This window comes from Lissotriton helveticus, chromosome 5_1 (genome assembly GCF_964261635.1).
Source record: "Lissotriton helveticus chromosome 5_1, aLisHel1.1, whole genome shotgun sequence".
NCBI classification, from domain to species: domain Eukaryota; kingdom Metazoa; phylum Chordata; class Amphibia; order Caudata; family Salamandridae; genus Lissotriton; species Lissotriton helveticus.
This window is the reverse complement of record NC_136065.1, coordinates 383,939,609-383,959,799: the sequence shown is the minus strand read 5'-3', so window position 1 is coordinate 383,959,799 and position 20,191 is coordinate 383,939,609. Positions and strand designations below refer to the sequence as shown.

At 43.5% G+C, this 20,191-nt stretch overlaps 1 protein-coding gene across 3 annotated transcripts in view; it reads left to right on the top strand.

Moving 5' to 3' along the window:
- Positions 1-20,191, top strand: part of LOC144754586 (alkaline phosphatase, tissue-nonspecific isozyme-like) — a 323,201-nt gene that overhangs the window by 31,046 nt on the left and 271,964 nt on the right. Inside the window, exon 1 of one of the 3 annotated variants that reach the window (XM_078642555.1) lies at positions 19,856-19,995. The exons of the other annotated variants lie outside the window; for them this stretch is intronic. The gene's annotated coding sequence lies outside the window, so the exon portion shown is untranslated. Of the gene's footprint in view, positions 1-19,855; positions 19,996-20,191 lie in introns of those variants that run through there. 3 annotated transcript variants of the gene reach the window in all.

The following is a 20,191-nucleotide window of genomic DNA, read 5'->3' as shown; positions in this document are numbered from 1 at the left end:
TGAATTAGGGGAGGAGAAGCCCTGGCCGTGAATGCGCGTGCATGTTGCTCACGTGGTTCACATGAACTGCAAGAAAACGCCAGCAAAAAGCTGGTGGTTTCATGATGTTTTCGCCGCTTGAATTCTCGCTCCGCTCGATGCGCATGCGTGCATCGATAGGTCGCGAGACCTAATAAAAAAGAACCATTGTTTCCCCACACAGTTAGAGAAGATTACAACTCACATTTCACCGAATCCGTAAATCTAGTTCAATGACTAAAGCAGTTTGTAGGAGGGAAAGTTATATTGCTTTGCTGATCTGTAATGGTGAGTTTAAAAAGAAGCACACCGTTGGTTTTTAACAGCTAATAGGTTAGGAGGTAATCCATGAGCAGAGTATTGTAGCGGCGGTTCTGAGACAGTTAAAAACTATTTTAGGGGGAGGAGCCTAGCCTGAGAGCGTAATGGCCGCCTTTTAGCTCGGCTCCGTCGGCCCTCCGGCCAACCTCGAATATCCTGCAATATATCCTGTACTGCGACGATACTTCACTACAGATTTTTGAATTTAACGACCCACTCTTACTCACCGTCTGGTCCGGAAGCTCCTGCGTGCTGTGGGTCCGCAGCTGTGCCCTCGGAAAGATTGGGGCCTCCGGGCGCTCGAGACCGGGACCTTGCCTGTGGGACCCGACCGGCGGTGCTGAGATTGCCGGCCCCGGCCGCGAGAGTGAGCCACTGGTGGGAGCCGTTGTGTGTATGCCCCGGTGATCCTGAACCGGCCCTGATTTGTGGACCGTGCGGCTGGAGGAGGACGAGATGTGTTGGGGGCTAACTGTGTGAAGGGGTCCCTTCGCCTTTGTTCTGTCCGGCAGCCCTGGACCCCGTGCCTAGCTCTGCTTTTTGGGCCCGCCGCTGTTCGGAGGGGGCACCCCCCCCATCGAGCGCCTACCCGCTCTGTGCCGGTGAGGCCGTTGTTGAAAACCTCCAGAGGTCTGTAAAGTCTTACATTTGGGAACTGTTTGGGGGCCCGCGGTGGAGTGCGGGGCGGCGAAACTCACAAAATGGCTGCCGACAACGTGGGGGGTGCTCCGCTCTGCACCGAAGAACTTTGCTGGCCGGATTGCGCGGGGGCCTGGGCGTGTGCTCGAGCGCCCACGCTCGGAGATGTCCTAGACGCCTTGATGTCCTTATACGCTGTCTTGGCCCCCGGTGCTTCTACCGACCCTATGCGGCCCGCCGCCATTTTGGGTCGCCGCTCTTTCATGCACCCCTATCGTCCTGATGCCTCCATTGCTTCGCCCCCTTCGGCTGCGCCAGGAGTTGCTGCCGCTGTTCTTCGGCTGCTTGATGGGCCGGTGGCTTTTGAACCTCCGCTTTTTCACCGCCCGGACTTCGAGGACTTGCACACGACGCGTCCATCCCGGACAACTGGGAACTATGGTGGACCGCTGTTTGCTCCCGCTTCGATGGAATCGAACTTTTGCCCTGGAGGGGTACCTTTGCATTGTCGAACTGCGTAACTGGGCTCCGGCTTGCCTTTGCTTGCCCTGTCGTTGCTGCTACAATTGACTGGCTTCATTGGCTTTTCGTATTTCATTGGTATGGTAGCTCTCCCTAATCTACATCACTGCCGTAACCCTGGTCAACATTGCGATTATTCTGTGCTGGGTGGTCCGCTCCATGTTATCCTTTATTGGGTTGGTTTCGTGGTTAGGAAGTGCTGGGGGTAAGTTGCGCAACACTGATAGACTGCTGGTTTACTTGTCCTTTGCACTGATGCTTGTATTTTCGACATTGTGAAACGTTTACATTTTCCCCTCCCCCCCTCCCGCGGGTTATTGCTGTACGTGAAGGTGTAGTACTGATTTGATAGTTATTCAATTGATGGTCCGGGGAGGGTCGTGGCCGAGTGTGTTTGTTCGTACCCTTTGGCTCCTCCCTCACATCTTATTTTTGTTTCATAATCCCTTTCCTTCTTCTTTTTGTCTCTTTATTCTACTTTCTTTCTCTACTATATTTCGGGTTTCGGATTAGGGCGACAGGCACGCTGTTTGGAGGGTAGGCCGTAGCCTTCTGCAGGGGTGCGGGGTGGGACGGGTGGGCGGGGTCTTTCAGATGTTTTCTTTTTTGGTTCTATGGCCCTTTTCTATCCCTTTATAGAGGTGCCGCTTCTGTCCTCGCTTCTCTGGCATAGTGGGTTGGGTCTGTTGCTCTGCCACTTTTATCAGCTTCGGTGTTTCCGTCGCGACTGCCGTACCCTACTTCCCACCAGCTCTCCACTTTCTTCTGTATTATTGGCCGCGGGACGCTTGGCCCGGGGTGGCGCCCATCTTGCACGATTGTGTTTCTCCTTTTATAATTCTTTTTCTTTGTTTCTCCTTCTTCTCCTTACCTTGTTCCTGCCCTTCTTGGTTTTTTCCCCTCAGTTTCCCCCCTGTTTTTTCCCCCTTTCCCTCCCTTCCCTTCCCCCCCCCCCTTTTTCTCCCCAGGCTAGTATGGCGAGTAGGTTTAGATCGTGCAGTTTATCCGCTCCCCTTGCATTTGTTAGCGTGATATTGGGTGGGGGGCATGAGATGCTGGTAGTACTTGTCTGCTTCTCTAATATATTTTGCGCTTGTTATGTGCTGCGATCGACTCGTGTCTTCACATCCTCCCCCCCCCCTCCTTCCATTTTGGCGTGGATATATTTCTGTTTATTGTTTTTCCCGTATTTTATAAGTCTGCCATGAGCCTTATCCCCTTATTATAAAATGGACCTCACTGTTCCTGATATTGGGCCGTTGATGTCGCTTGTCCTTTCCTTAGTACTGTTTTGAATATGTTTGCCTGCCTGCCAGCTGACCTTGTATCGCTTATTTCGATTTTTGTAAATTTTTGACCTATGGCCGGCCAGATTGGTTGTGGGCCCACGACTGTATATCCTATTGATGCAAATAAAGGTTTTAAAAAAAAAAAAAAAAAAAAAACTATTTTAGTAGCGTGCAAAACGGTGTAGAGTGAGGCTCGCATTTTAGAAATGAGCATGAAAACCCAGAAGTGACGCACAGCTGGAACTTTATTAGGATAGACCGAGCTTTGTATTAAAATATACCGCCAACTTCAAGCAAGCGTAAACAAGGGGATATGTGTTAATTTTTTTAATAAAGTGAGATTTCCGTGTGGGTTAGAGAGCTCAGCACATATCCAATGCATAGTTTCCTTTATCAGCGCCAAAAAGAGGCACCTATATAACGGGAACCCTAATTTCTAACTATGCTGTTGGTGAAGAGCAATACGGGTCCTATAAAATAATTTACATATAGGCTGCAATTCTACTGACTGCCGACAGAGGGCCGCCCTCGGCATTACGTTGTCAACTCTGCCCCAAGGATGCTTCGAACAGCGCCCTGTTAAACATCTTCATTATGTCTCCTCGTTGTATTATAGCAGTTGTTTCCACAATAGCTAGTACAGAGAGCTTCATGTTTGACAACACTCATCCGAACTATCTGGAGACAGTCAAATATCTTACTTATTAAGTATCAAAAGCATTATGTGAGATCTTTTGAAAATGTATTTGTTTCTTTTATCAGCTCCAAAATGAGGCAGCTACATAACGGGAAATACTCATTTTTAATTATACTGAACAATACGGATCCTATGAAATAATTTGCACAAGACAAGTAGGACGATAATGATAACTGATCTCAAGAGTGATAAAGAACTGCAAACTCATTTGTTAAAGGAGCGACACAAAATTTTTGATCAATGGTAATAGAAAACAATCATTGGCTGTGGCGGCAGTTGGTCTTGCATACAATGCATTATGGGTAGGTTCTATTTACCATATCTTCTTTACCATGGCCTCATTAGAGATTTCCTTCAGACGATAGGCTGCAATTCTACTGACTGCCGACAGAGGGCCGCCCTCGGCATTATGTTGACAACTCTGCACAAAGGAATGATTTGAATAGCACCTTGTTAGCCAGTTTCTTCAAGTCTACTAGTTGTATTATATAGTTGCTTCTACATTAGTGTCATGAAATCTTTAAGCCTCGGTTACAGGAATGCCATATTCCTGAAACGCCAAGCAAATTGTGCGCACACTCTTCTCTTCCCCCTACCACAATGCGGGCCGAGCCAGTTAGTGGCCCCAAGAGTCGATGGTCACATGTCCCAGGATGTAATGGTTCACTATCGTGTGAGGGAGGGCATTCTCCCTCCACCCCTCTGCTATGGGCAGGCTGCCTTGATACAACTATCCCAAGGTTCCGTGCCCTACAAAGGGTGTGATTCTGTGTTGATAATTATGATTCCACTATATGCCGGCGTGTACATGGAACAGTGGACAGTTGCATTTAATTGCTGATATCTGCGGCAGTCATACTACACGAGGGAAGGGGGTGAAGATCTGTGGGGCTGTAAATTGCGTTTAGATGTCTGTTTTCATTCAGCCAAATCATTGCTCGTCGCAATTGACAAACATGACTTCTAAAAGTAATTAGGGGGCCACCGGAGCTTGGCTCCATTTCAGTCAGTGATAACAAACTGAACAAGTAACAAACACGAGCGCCTCACGTGGCTGGGGGGGTGGGCGCGATTCACTCGCGGGAGCGATAATTGCTGCCAGATGGTGGCGCGCGCTTCCGCGAGTGAATCTCCTAGCGTGCAGGCGTTGCCATTGAAGGCAATGGAACGCATGCACGTGCTTGGCTGAAAAGCCAAAGCGCTCGGAAAAGGTTGTTTTCCTTTGCAGCGCATGTGCGCTGCGAAGGCTCGACCTAAAAAGGAGAAAACAGCAATAGGAAAAATTATAGAGAAAGGGCTGAAAGCACTTCTAAGGCGGGGAGAAATAGTCAAAACATGGGAAGGCTGTAAGAAATACAGTAAAAGCGGAGAAAAGGAAAAATGGAAAAAAGGAGGGGAAGTGAAAGAATATCAAAAAGCAAGAGCTAAGAAACATTTAGAGCACAGAAGACAAATAAGAGGGAGGTGGTACAGAAAGAAAGGGAGAGGGACACGGGAAAAGAAAAGGAGAGAAAGGAATGGAAGAATGGCAGAGGTAGACAAAGCGAAAAAAGATGAAAGAAAGCTGGTGAAGAAAGAGGCTGGATTAATAAATGGAAGACTGGGATAAGAAAGAGAAAAAACAAATAAAGAGAAGAGAATCAGAAAGGTGAGAATTTCAATTAACATGAAGAGAAATGGCAAAAGAAAGAGTAGACAAAAGCATAAAGGCATGGAGACAAGGGAGAGAAGAATATGAGGAATAGGAAAGACTGTGAAGATGGTAGGTTGAAAAGAAAGAAAGAGAAGAATGAACAAATAATTAAACAGTGAGAAAGAAAAGTGAAAGAAGGGCAATAAATAACGACCAAAAGAAAGGAAGGAACAAAAAAGAAGAAATATGAACAAAAGGGAGTAGAAAAAATCAAGAAAGTGTGCAAGAAAGAAAGGGAAAAGGTAAATGTGAGGAAGCAAAGAAGGAAAGAAATGACTTTATTGTGTAGTTAATTAAAACCATTACAATTTTAACATAAAATGCACCAAATGTGACAACGTTCTTATTTGCACTTTGAAATTGCACTTACTTGACATTGCATGAGGCTTTATTTCCATTTAATTGTGGTTTTCCACACCATTATAAAGTTTAAAACAACTGATAGTGTAGTCCGGTCCGATATAAAAATCTTGTCAGGCAAAAAAAATCTTAAATAAGACTTAATACATGTTGCGTCTAAAGCAACGAAGTGGGGTCCTTATGCAGACATCTACGGAATCACCACTATCATCGCTTTAGGTGAACATGTACATACACTGTGCCATTTGTAGCTGCATCAAGACAAGGATTTGATGTACAAAATTACAAATTCATTTGACCTTCTTAAAATGGGACAATAAACATGTTATGTCTAAAATCCAAGATGATGCATTTATGTGCAAAATGTGCCAAGTGTTCACTTTGCACAGAAAGCAAAATAGGAGAGGGGATTAGAAAAAGAAAGGAAGATGGGGCTAGAAGGTATAGAGAAGAAAAGTGGGAAATGGAAATAAACCGAGATGGAAAGAAGAAGCAAAGAACGGGCGAAATGGAAAGGAAGTGGTTAAGAATGTAAAAGTAAAATGAAGGGTAAGAACAGACAAAGGAAATAAATTAAAAGAGGAAAGGTAGTAAGAAACAAAGAAATAAAGATAAAAAGTTCAGGATGGAAGGAACATAAAATGATGGTGATAAAGGAATAGACATACAAATCGATGTAGATACAAAGTCTTACAATGAGTGATAAAGGATGACTTGAGACAGTATCTGATTGGGGTAGATGAGCTGGGAGTGGAAGAAGACAGATAAGAAGGAGACAGGAAATAAGGAAGGGACTGAAACAAGATTGAAATAAGAGAGTGGTGAGAAGTTATGTTGTAGGATATCAAGGGAAGCAGAATCAGTAGCTTAAGGCAATGAGGGTAAAATGGAGTGAGAGGCAAGAAACAGAGGTAGAGGTTCAGGTCAGAATGAAGCTGTGAAAGAGAGAATTAGAGATAAGCGCGGAAGAAGGATACTGAGGCAACAATGACAGGGACAAAGAGATGCGAGCAGTGCCAAATTTGAGCCGGTGGTTGCAAGTGGGGCCCAACCAGCACCCATTTTTGGGGGCAGGCACATGTTTGTCTCAACAAACTTCGACCCAGTGTAACAAGAGAGAAACACTCAAAAGGGGTAAAGAAGGAGGACGAGAAAGACAGAAAAAGTGAAAAGGAGGAAACATGGATGTAAATGAACCAACAAGAATGAAAAAGAGGGGCTGGGAGTGTGTGGTGGTAGATTAAAGAGGCATGAGGCGGAATCAAGTATACACTGTCTTGGTATTTGGCACCTTGAACTTCAATAGCATCGGCTGTAGGCTTCAAAACTTTGGGCTCAGCACATATTCCATTGCAAAATAAGCAATGGCTATGCCAGTCTGAAGAGCCCCAAACAGGGTGAAACCTTTCTTGGGCTGCTTGTGTTCTGGTTCAGGGAGGACCCTGCCTGGCAGTTCGGGCTGGACTGTTCTTATTCAAACTGAGTGAAGAATGATTTGCACATAGCTGGATGGCATGGTGGCAGGTGGGAGGAATGCTTGCACTAGGTCTAATGACTGGCAATTGCTTGGTGCAGCATCCCAACCCATCAATCTTTTGGTCACCATGCCACCTCAGCTTGGACCCAGCCATATTGAAATCAGTCTTGACCCTGTTCCTCATGGGAACAGTTGAGCTGGAACTGCCAAGCTAGTTCTTCCCTGAACTGTAAAAGAGGACCGGGTTCTCCCTAATTATGGGCTCATCAGCCGGGTACAGCTCAGTTCCAGTGACAGAGTGAGCATGGGGCCTTACCTAGGCGTTCCCATGCCACTTAGGGCGGTACTAGAAACACACAAAAGGTGATGGGAGGAATGCTTGCAATTTGTCTTACCACTGCAATCGCTCGGGGTAGCACCCCAACCCATCATTGTTTTCCTCACCAAGCCACCTAAACTTGGACCTAGCCATATGTAGATCAATCTTGCCCCTGCTCCTTGTGGGAACAGTCCAGCTGGAACTGCCAAGCCAGGGACTCCCTGAACTGGAACTGAGGTGACATGGTGGGCAAAAGAACGTTGTTTGAATTAGTACCCCAAGAGATTGCCAGTAGTTAGACTTGTAGAGGCCATGTAGACTATCTATTCGAAATGTATCAGTTTGGTTTATGCTAAGAGATAGCACATGAAGCCATCAATGACCTAGCACCATAAGTCCTTCAATGTAAATTGTTCCCATGATTCTCTGTTTCACTAGGTAACGTTTGGTGGCAGATCCCTCCTTATCCCAGCTGACCAAAAGTTGAACAATATTCCACTCAATGTCTGAGAAAGTGAATGTCTCCAGATTGAGATTACTACTGTAAACAAAGATGGCTGTTTACACAAGCCTGTGCACCTGTTATTAAGATGGTCTCTGTTGAGATAATCACAACGACAAAATGCCATTAGGTGTAAGAATATTCCATAAAAGTAATTAACATTGAACAGACACCTACATCCAGTGACAGCAGCAGTAGTGAATAAGGGAGATCTCTGGGCTGCCATGTGGAGTGCCCCGAATGTCTTAAATGGGATTATAACCGTAAACCTGGAGTATCACTTTTGAGTCCAGACCCATGCCGGAGTTTCAGTATAACCACTGAATATTTATGCACGTTCAATCTAAATTCAATATATGTATTTTATGTGGAGAGCTGTAGAGAGAGTCTGTGAAGATTGGCAGGTGTTGCTTGCTTGCAGTCTAGTTCTGTTTCTTTCGAACTCTGCTTGCTTGCAACAGTGTGGAACTGGTTGCAGGTTTTATGGAGTTCCATTGTGAACTTGCAGGTGTTGCGTACTTCCATATTGAGTGCAGTCTACTTCTTCCTTAGCACTTTAGTCAGGCAGGGCCATTTCTACACCCCGTTTCAAAACTGGTGAGGGTTTTGCCTTTCCTTTGGTTCTCCCAGTTTTAGTTCGAGAATACCTGAAAGCGCAGCTGTCTGGGCGAAAAAGGCCTGTTGTGGGCTTACCATGAATTTACAGTGGGCTTAAAACCTGCCCTTTGCTTGCATTGGTTGGCTTCACTTTCATTGGCTTGGTTCTTATTTGATGGCTTGTGTTGTCCATCTTGGTCCAGTTCCCTTGGAGCAGATCCTCTTTACATGTGCCCTGCCAACTCTCACTTTAAGAAAACTATTTTTTCCTTCACTTAAGCACTCCATGACAGTTGTCTCCCTTGTATGCCCGTCTCCCCCGTGCCTTGTGTGGTCCTCTCTCATTCATATGTTTCTCTCCAAAACTCAGTCTTGCTCTCTCTCCTGTGTGCGCTTCTCTCCCTTGAGGCTCTGTGTTGCTCTCTATTACATGTGTGCTTTTCTCTCGCCCCATTAAAAAATACAATTAAAGGTCTTTCAGTTACTATTTATTATTATTTTTTGGATTGGTAAATGAATAAAAGAAACATGCATGAGTTTGGAGGTGCACTCATGCACTTGCATACAAAATGACTCATTGTTTAGGTCTCAATTACCAGACAGCATAAACTGTCTGATTGTGAAAAGACCAATTGTCAGCTTACAGTGGTTTTAGAACCCACCCATTGCTTACCATTTGTTGGCTTTAGTGTCACTTTCAGCTGCTTGCTTTTTAATCGTAGGTTTGTGTGGGCTTTCCTTCCTCTTCTTGTGTTTGTCCCTCCCCTGGAGAATAGACTCATCATTTATCCTTCCACTGCTTTCAGGCACTACCTTTTTCTTTTTGGTTAAGCACTTCATAAGCGTGCATGTGTTTTCCACCTTTCACCCTTGTGTACTTCTCTCACTACCTCCGCACGCTTCATGTTGCTGCCTCTCACCCTTGTGCTTCTCTACCGCAACCATGTGTTGCGATCACTCTCATGCTTCTCCCATGCATTGATTTCTCACTTATGTCTTCTTCCTTGAGTGTTGTTTCCAGACTCCCAACTGCATGCTCACATTTTACTGCCCTTCCCCCTGCTCGCTTCTCAATGCTGCCCACTCCCAGTTGCTGATTCCTCCCCACATCATAATTCTGGTGGAACAACAAGAGGCCACGGAAAGCAGCACCAGCAAAAGGCAAGAGGGAATTGAGGTTATTCCTCCTGTAGCCAACATTACGCTTGATGCCAACACTCTTACTGAGCGGTTGGAGCCAACGAGTAACACTGAAAGTGAGAAGACTTCTAGTGAATGTTTCCATTCGGTGGCCGAGGAGGCAGATTGGTCAGAAGATGAGGGGGGAAACAGCTCAGATATAGACGGCAGTAATTTAGAGTCAGATACTGATCCAGAGGAGGTTACCCCTACAACCACAGTGAAACCAGCAGTCTCCTTAAAAAAAAAACGAGCAAAGGGGGTTAACTTGGGATCACTCACCCACTACTTTGCTCCAGGGGTCACCGAACCAAACTCAGGATTTCGAATTCACCCAACGCTCCATGCTGGAAGCAATCCACCAGGAAATAATCGCGCATCGGGAAGAGACCAGGCAGGACAATCGTAAATCCCAAGCGGCCATGAGGAAGATTAAGACTGTCGTGAGGAAACTTTCAAAGGCATGCGCGACAGTGGACGACAGAGTCTCAAATCTTGAAGAAAGAGTGGTTTCCACTGAAGCTGAATCTGCTGCTGCCACCAGTAAGGTGGAATCATATGGGGCACAAGCTGAGGACATACAGTGGAAGCTCGAGGACCTTGAGAATAGGCTTAGGAGAAATAATCTTAGGGTCCTGGGAGTTCCGGAAGGTTTGGAGGGGGGGGACGCGAGAGCCTTCATTGTGAAAGTATTTGCTAAAGTATTTCCTGAATTGGAGAGCTGGTGCTGGGATTCAGAGGTGCAGCGAGCACATAGAACCCCGTTTAAGAGAAATCGAAATTTCAGGGAAGGAGATAAACCTAGGGCAATTTTGATTTTCCTGGGGAATTTCCTTTTGCGCCAGTCTATAGCAGAGAAGGCTAGACCAGACGCTAAGAGAACATTTGAGGGGTTTTCATTTTTTGTCAGACCCGACTTCTGCCATGTGACGGTGGAAAGGCGCTGGAGGCTACGACAATTGATCAAACCTTTTCAGGACAAAAAAGTGCAAGTCTATCTTATTAACCCAGCCCAACTCAAGATAATTCATCATGGAAAGACCTTATATTTCCCATCAGAAATTAAGGCTAAAGAATTTTTAAACTCTATATAGATTTCAGCCTGCGGATCCATTGCCCCTGCAGTACGGTGTTGGGGGGGGCAGACTGACAGCTATTAGTATGTATTAGTAGGTACCTAGAAACGAAAGGAGTTGGTATTTGTCAATGCATATTAAAGGATGTAGGTATCGTAAGGTTGTCTTTATGGTCTAGGCAATGAAGTGAATTGTCAACCAAGGTATTCCGTTATACTAAGCTGATTTGTATCTGGATCTAGGAAATATGAGCCCTGTGGTCAAGCCCATTTAGGCTACTAAGTGGTTTAAATTGAGTCCTCGCTGCAACGCTGCTCCCATTATATGCACAGACTTAGTCTGAGCACCCCACAGAGGTGGGCATGTGGCCAAGGGGCCAGCAGGGGAGGGGGGCGGGTTGCATGGGTAGAGTGGGTGGGGGGGGGGGGCTCGGGGGGTGTGGGAGTAAACAAAAAAGTAAAAAGAGCACGTGTTACTAATTTACATATAAATTCAATCCGAAAAGGACAAATGAAGAAATGTTGTAATTTTGTTTCAAAAAAGTTATTTTGTTGTTTAAGAAGCTGGGAAGGGATGGTCCAGGAAAATGCCTAAACTCAAGATAGGTTCCATAAACATTAACGGTCTGAACGATTGGAAAAAGGGGCTCAGACTCGAGGAATACCTTAAAGCAATAGATATAGATATCTTGGCAATACAAGAGACACATCTGCCATGGAAGAATAAGCACTGGCTCAAGTTAAAAGGGTTTGCGATCCTGTCCTGTACCTCTCAAACGTCTACCATAAGGGGTGTGGCTATTATTGGGAAGGTGGGCCTCGGTGGAGCTAAGCGCTGTAAGGCAGATGCCCTTGGTAGGTGGGCTATATGTGAACTAAACCTGGGTTGTACTATCTGTTCAATTTATGGAGCTAACTCGGATGATCCTGGCACTTTTGATTCTATCGAGAAAGAACTGATAGACTGGCCAGCTCCACTAATAGTCTGTGGAGACTGCAATATTTCGGCAGACTTTGTTAATGATATCCCATATACCGGACGCAAACCCAGGGTATATAAAGCAATATCCGCGTTACTGCTATCATATGGGCTAAGAGATGTCTGGGGCAATAAGGAACCACTGGATACTGGGTTTACTTACTTTTCACATCCTTTTAACAAATATTGCAAATTAGATTACTTCTTTGTTTCAGCCACAGAAATAAATAAGGTCAAAATCAATAAACTCCCAATGATAATGTCTGACCATAACCCCTTGGTAATGATAATGGATGTTAATCGACCTACAAAAGGACCAAGACCATGGACTTTCGATAGGAAAATATTAACTGACAGTGCCTATATTGAACATATTAGAAACTGGTCAAAGGCTTTTTTCGATGCCAACAGATATAGTGCTTCAAGGGGGATAGTCTGGGACACTTATAAGGCCGGGTTAAGAGGGGAAACTATTAGCTACACTACTAGACAATGGAAAAGAATCAAGTTGGAAAGGGAGCTATTACTGGAAAGTTTGAGTAATGCCGAAAGGCAGCACCAAAGGGATATAAGTCAGGGGCGGCAAGGACTGGAAACTCTTGAGAGGATTAATGCTATAAAAGCGGGTATACAGACTCAATTGGCCAAAAAATCCGCGGCGGAATATCATACAAACAGAACCAGGCTGTATGAGACCCGGGAACAGGCTGGAAGGGTATTAGCGCTGCGTATCAAACAAGTTACGTCAAAAAATATAATTACAAAAATAGAGGAACAAGGGAGAGTATATGAGGAGCCTGCCGAAATCTTGGAGGTTTTCAGAAGGTTTTATCAAGATCTATACCAGGAGGAGGTGGTAACAGATACCCCAATTAATAGGTGGGAAAGTATAGGTCAAAAATTGGGTCAGCAGGAGAGGGAGGAGTTGGAACAGGCTATAACCATCGAGGAGGTAATAGGTGGATTGCAAGGTCTGGCAGCAGGGAAGGCTGTGGGCCCGGATGGGTTACCACTTGAAATATATAAATGCTTGCGGGAGGAAATATCCCCTCTTCTCTTAGACTTATTTAACGGGATTATGATCACTGGCAAGATACCCGACTCATGGAAGAGCACCAATATTGTGGTGTTCCACAAAAAGGGCAAGCCCAAAGAAAATCCAGGGTCTTACAGGCCTATCTCCCTGGTCAATGCTGATAATAAGCTGTATGCCAAGATATTGGCTACTCGTCTTGGGAGGATCATCGCGGCCCTGGTTTCACCCTGGCAGCATGGGTTCATCCCAGGAAGAGGGACGACGAATCATATTAAAAGAGCGATTACCATATTTGACATCTGCGCTGCCAGGGGGAAGGGGGCCGCGATGGTCCTCCTAGACGCAGAAAAAGCATTTGACCGGGTGAGGTGGTCTTTCCTATGGAAGGTTTTAGAGGAGAGGGGGTTTGGGCCAAGGTTCCGACAGGCCTTACAGGCAATGTATTCTACTCCCTCAGCCAAGATTCAGTTGATGGGTGGGAGTTCTGGGAAAATTAATATAACGAGAGGCACTCGGCAGGGTTGCCCCTGCTCTCCTATCTTATTTGCCCTGTACATAGACCCACTAATTACACAGATATTATCCAACATAGAGATACAACCAGTAATTATAAAAGGATTTCAAACAAAATTGCTTGCATATGCAGATGACCTAGCCGTTATCACGAACGATCCGGAATCTGCTATGAGGGAAATCGCGAGCATGACAAATTTGTTTGGGAAATTTTCAGGATATCGACTGAACGAAGCTAAGACCCAAATTCTGTGTTCTAAGAATATAATTAAAAAGGATGCTAGGTATGTCAATTCAGTGGTGTATCTTGGCATAACACTTAATTCACAACCAGGGAACATAATTGGAGATAATTTTACACCCCTCTTGAAATCAATGGAACAAGAGCTAAGGAGATTAAATACACTTCATTTATCAATAATAGGCGGGGCTAACGTCATTAAAATGACTATGTTCCCCAAGATTCTGTATAAACTTAGATCTATCCCATTTAAATTGGAAGATAAAATAATAAAGGAAATTGAAGCAATCTTCATGAAATTCCTGTGGCAATATGGTAAGATCAGAAGATCAAACAAGTATATGTCTTTACCTCAGGAAAGGGGAGGGCTAGGTATGCCCAATATCAGGAATTACCACTGGTCCTGCCTCCTTACAGAAATGGCAATCCTCTTCGATCAGGAGAGGGCGACTCAGGAAGGGGGCCCTGATGATATTCCATCGATATTTCAACTGGCATTGGGTGATGAAGCATCTGGGATACTTTTGAGAAAAACGGAAAGAAGGTATTATAAAAAATCACGGTACAAAATACTTGAAGGTATAGCTGGGTTCTGGGCATCTGTGCAGAAAGCAATGGGTATTCCAAGGTATAACCACCATACTCCTTTATGGAACTCTGGTCTTTTCCCAAACCTGACGTGTATTTAGCAAGGACCCCCTGAGTATATGGATCTTATAGTTCCTAGGTCAGGGAAATTAATACATTTGAAAAGCAACAACCTAGGCAACTAATGTATAGAACACATTAATAGTGAAATAAATAAACAATTGGCTAAGGCTGACTAAAAGACTTGAGTTTTTTATTTAGCAGTTACACAGTTTAGCAAATCATTACTATAACACAATCTTAAAGGTTAAAATTTCACACAACAAATTATTTTGCTAAAAAATTATTATACATGAACAAATGAAAACACAAGTTAAAAATATGTTTATCTATAGTAGATAAGTGGCGAAAAATGGGTCTCTACGCGCGTTTCGGCGGCCAGCGCCTTCTTCCTGGAGTAGCCACACAAATTCTATAAAGTGAAAATATATATAGATTACATATTTGTAAAATTACACAGTAACATAGTTTATACAGTTAAGAAAGATTTTTAACATCAAGAATTTTAAATTTTTGCAGCCAGTTAGTCCAGTTTCTAGTTTACAGATTTATAAAACAATATTAATTTCCATTGTTCATCTTTATCCATGTCATTTCCTTACACGATCTGTCTTAGTCCAAAAAGACACATGTCTTAAAACGGAGATTTAAAAATAGGGTATAGGGCGACATGACAGAGAATAGGATGTTACGTGTATATAGTAATATTTATGGGTATCCTATTTCAGTAATTTAGGGAGCATTCATTGATGATTAGACACTTCATAGCAGCCAAAAAATGAGAGAGAGGAAAAGAGAAGGGTCTTTTATGGGCTCGCTATGATGATATTTTGATAAGAAAACAGATACAAGACAAAGCAAATATCTTAGTTTTTTTTTTAAAAAAAGGAGAGAAGAACTAAGGGTTTTAGTTCTCCTGCTATAGTTAACTAAAAGTTTTCTATTATCTTAATATATATGTCTGTGGTACTTACTATGAAGATCAATTATGAGCACTGGTAAAGACGATTTTCTATTTCTTATGCGATTCTTTTTAGATCAAGTATTGCAGGAGCTTGGGTAAAAGATCATACTTATTATTAGTTTTTTTATTCTAGATTAGAAAGTTAAGCACATGTATTATTTAGTAGTTTTTTACCTGGTTACTAAGAGGACGAGTAGGTAATTCCCGCCGGCCGGAGCCCTTTGTATGGAGCAGTGCTGGATAAAATTCAAAAGGTCGGAATCCTCCCCAAATGATTTCTAGATATCTATTTTTTAGAGAAGGTATAAAGCCAGAATTATCTTTTCCCAAACCTGTGCATGGATGGATCTTGGAGACACTGGGAGCAGCAAGGCATTGTAACACTTGGGCAAATAATGGTGAAGGATGCATGCAGATCACTGTCCGATTTAAGGCTGCGATATACATTACAGGAAGGGCAAGAATATAAATACCTTCAGGTGGTAAACACAATCCGATCAGTAAGACCACAAATTATTTTGGGGAAAAGGAGTAATCTATTGGATTATCTGAAGGGAGGTGGGCGTAAAATTAATGGACTCTATAAAATCCTTATGGAAAGCTCTCCAGATGACATGCTTAAGACCGAGGCAGCCTGGGCTGAGAAATTGGAGGATCCAGAGATTGATTTGGATAGAGCTCTTACTTTTGATAAGAGATTTCTGCGCTCCTCTAACCTTAAAGCTCAACATTTTAAAACCCTATTTAATTTGTATTATACCCCATCCAAGCTGTTTGAGTGGGGGATGAGGGCTGATAGCTATTGCCCCAGATGTGGCAAAGGTCCTGCAGACATTGTTCATATGTTCTATGGTTGCGAGAAACTCAACCCTATTAAAACGGAGATATTGGCTTTCTTAGAGGGGCTCCTAGAAGTCAAAATAACTTTATCCCCAACCCTATTTATTTTTGGATGCGATATTAATTTAAAATTAAGGATTGAGGAGGAAGCTTTAATTTTCATAGCAGTAGCAGTACTCCGGATATTAATAACAGCTGCCTGGAAAGATTTAGAGGCCCCAACATTTCAAATGTGGATATGTAGGCTGTTGGGCATCCACAACATTGAGGGTGCTCTATACGAGCATAAGGGTTTAAAAACAAGAGAGATGGGGTTACGACTGTGGGCACCAGTGGCCAGATGGAGAACTATGAGGTTGAGTTGTCAGGGGAATGGGAGTTAATATAAGTACTGGTTAAGATTTAAAATGACTTAACTATGAAAGTTCTTCCCCCATTGGATTTCATGTTTTATTTATACATGTTTATAATTTGTTTAGGTTTGCTATTTTTTGCTATATTGTATGTCCAAATCTGGAAACAAATGGATATTGTTTTGTATTATGTATACACGTACTCTCAATAAAAATAATTTTTAAAAAAACAAAATGACTCATTGTTTAGGTCTCAATTACCAGACAGCATAAACTGTCTGATTGTGAAAAGACCAATTGTCAGCTTACAGTGGTTTTAGAACCCACCCATTGCTTACCATTTTTTGGCTTTAGTGTCACTTTCAGCTGCTTGCTTTTTAATCGTAGGTTTGTGTGGGCTTTCCTTCCTCTTCTTGTGTTTGTCCCTCCCCTGGAGAATAGACTCATCATTTATCCTTCCACTGCTTTCAGGCACTACCTTTTTCTTTTTGGTTAAGCACTTCATAAGCGTGCATGTGTTTTCCAGCTTTCACCCTTGTGTACTTCTCTCACCACCTCCGCACGCTTCATGTTGCTGCCTCTCACCCTTGTGCTTCTCTACCGCAACCATGTGTTGCGATCACTCTCATGCTTCTCCCATGCATTGATTTCTCACTTATGTCTTCTTCCTTGAGTGTTGTTTCCAGACTCCCAACTGCATGCTCACATTTTACTGCCCTTCCCCCTGCACGCTTCTCAATGCTGCCCACTCCCAGTTGCTGATTCCTCCCCACATCCACAGTCTTTTTTTGAATGTATTAATGTTATGTGGAGATCTAGGCAGCAAACTACTACATGCCCGTCCTCTTTTAAAAGCGCTTTTGTGTTCCTTCCATTTCTTTTCTATCTCGGAACATTATATTAAAAAAATGCCTTTGTGTCCAAATTTTGTAGGAGCATTTTGTAAATGCAAAGTGATGTGGTCAAACAGCTACATTATATTGCCTTTTTCTTTCTATACCATTTTACCAAACTGCATAGCATCTTGTCAATGCTGTACAGTATGGCTAAAATCCATTGCCAAAGGTATAGGTCCCAAAGGCGAGACCTATTGGCTTTGCCAGTGCTTGTTTTATTCTCATGCCGTTCATGCTGTACAACATCAGCTTTTTATTGATACTGTACAACATGAACAAAAGGGATAGGATGAACTAATAGGTCTCAAAGGGGAGACCTGGCTTTACTAATGCTTTTAAATTTTGATTTGGGTTAGGGTATTTTTGTGGGCAGGACGAGGTGACACCCTTGATTGTAATGTCAGAAACTTGTACCACCTGGAGGCTGTAAAATCTGAAGGCTGGAGGGAGCCTTGGAGCCTGTTTACAGTGGTGTATCACATGAAAGTTGAGGGGGTTTTCATTGTTTTCCCCTCTCCTCGTCACTTATTGCCGTCATATGGCCGAACTTTAGGTCTTCAGTTGGTCTGTTTAATCTGCCTTGGTTTCTTGAAGAATGCAAAAACAACAATTGATGGACAGAATGCAGAACAATGTCATACATTCACCCCAGTACAGAGATCTGGGCCTAAATCCATCGTTTTTTTGCACTCCACACCACCCCAGGTCAGACATGGCTTTATGGAAATCAGCCTTGACCGTGTGCCTCATGGGAACAGTCCAGCCCGAACTGCAAAGCCATGTCTTTCCTGGACCAGAATCAAGCATCCAAGGACCGGTTTCTGGCTATCAGCCTTCATCAGCCTGGATAGCTTGACTCCAGTGGTGTGGAGAGCATGGGACACACGTCTGAGCATACCCATCCCACTCGGGGTGACAAATGCAAAAACAACAATTGATGGACAGAATGCAGAACAATGTCATACATTCACCCCAGTACAGAGATCTGGGCCTAAATCCATCGTTTTTTTGCACTCCACACCACCCCAGGTCAGACATGGCTATATGCAAATCAGCCTTGACCCTGTGCCACATGGGTTTCTTGAAGGTCTTTGGTTTGCTGGGCCTCCTCTTGTCATTTGGTGGAAGGTTGTGAGACTTGGGCCTGGACTTGATATTTTAGACCATTAGCTTCCTTTCAACTGGTTGTTACTCTTAACATCCAATTTACCTTATGTTTTCTTACTGTCCATCTTGGTTGTTCTTTTGAGTTCAAAATATTTTTATTGAAGAATTATTTAACATATATGAAACACAATACAGAAAATAATACCGAACTATAGAAAATAGAAAAACATACTAGAATATCCAAGAGAAAGTACAATTGCATTACCAACATTGTAAAACAGTATAGGCATAATATAAATAATAAAACAAACATGTTCTTTTGGATATGGCTTTTTCTTTCTTGACTTTGTCTTATAATCATTCAATCATTATTTTTTGGGAAGCGCTTTGAATAAGAATGCTACAGTAAACCCACTAAAACGTTTAAAAATACAAATGGTCCATGGATCAGGCCCCTTTCGACCAACATTGGACATTCTTGCTCTAATAAAACGACCCGCTCACCCGTGCTGAGCCACTGCCTCACTAAGCACATTTCCCTATCACCTCACCCTCCAAAGCAGGCCACTGCTTTAACTGTTATCATGAACTCAAAATATTTTATGGACCTCTTGGTTCCCCGAGACCTTAATTTGTGCCGGTGCTTGGCACTGGCACTTATTTCTTAACACTGCCAAATATTTATGACAGTCTGCCACATGGAGGCATTGGTTGTCATTTTTAAAAGAGCACAGGCGCAGAGTGTTTACCTATTGATATTCTAGTGCGCCCAGGGCATTCTTATACCTTTAGATCACCTGGTATAGGTCAAATTGTCGCATGTGTAGGGGTGTGATGGTTAGGAGGAAGTGTTAATTCTGATATTTGGCAGCTCGGGTAGGCCCTGTATTGGTGACAGCTGCAGTAGCCTCCTGAGAATTTATTGGACTCAGGCACTTTTTTTTTTACTTCAACAATTAAGCACCGCTTTCCTCCAAGTGAGGTCAGGTCCCCACAGGTCCCCCCTCCCCATGCGTCGACTCTGGCAATGCACACTGTATGGTATCTCAAAGTACATGCGTCTCTCATTCCAATGAATATTCTGCCTTGAAATGTTCTTATTTACAGAGGCTGTAAAGGTTCAAGGCCGATGGTGGTGGAGTGCTTGCATTGTACAAGGCCTGAACTGGATGTGCTCTCTCTTTTGTGCAGTCCTGCTTTTGCTGACACTGGGAGGAATAGCTCCGCCTCCCCCCCCCCTAAGAAAATAAATATAGAATGAATGTACTTTTAATGACATTTTGGATCAGCTGAGTTCACTGCCTTTGTCCCCTCCGTTGCACCTTGAATGCTAAGACCTTCAGTCAACTGTGAAGACTTGAAGGCGTGTCTTTCAAGAGCCTCTGTCTAGCAGCTTTCTTTAATCAAAACCCGTGGCGCAATAATGCGAAATGTTGCAGCATGCCACGTCCTCAGAAAACTGGTGCCAGCCTCCCCTGGGGCGTACTCTCGCTCGAGGGGGTCACACATCTTGTAGGGTTCATGGCACAGACACATTCAACAATAGATCTTTAAGGTGACTCAACCTCTTTCCGTGTGCTTTCTTCCAGCATGTACCTTCCCCGTGGCTCAGCTAATTAAGAGTTGTTATCTGATGGTCTACCCGAGTTAGTCACGTTGGATGAGACTACATCAAGGTCAATAACAAGGTGTTAAAATAACATCACAAAACGTACCACTACATTGTCACAGTATGTACATTTTTATTATTTTTACCTTCACATCATCTACCTAAGGCTATTAAACTATTGTAGTTATACATATTTCTATTTACCTTACAATTTAGTGGATGCAATATTATTGTCATGAGATATAAAACATAGGATATAGTGGAGGTAAACTGCTGTACAATGGTGTGAGATGGGTGGTTGAGGACAGAGACAGAGG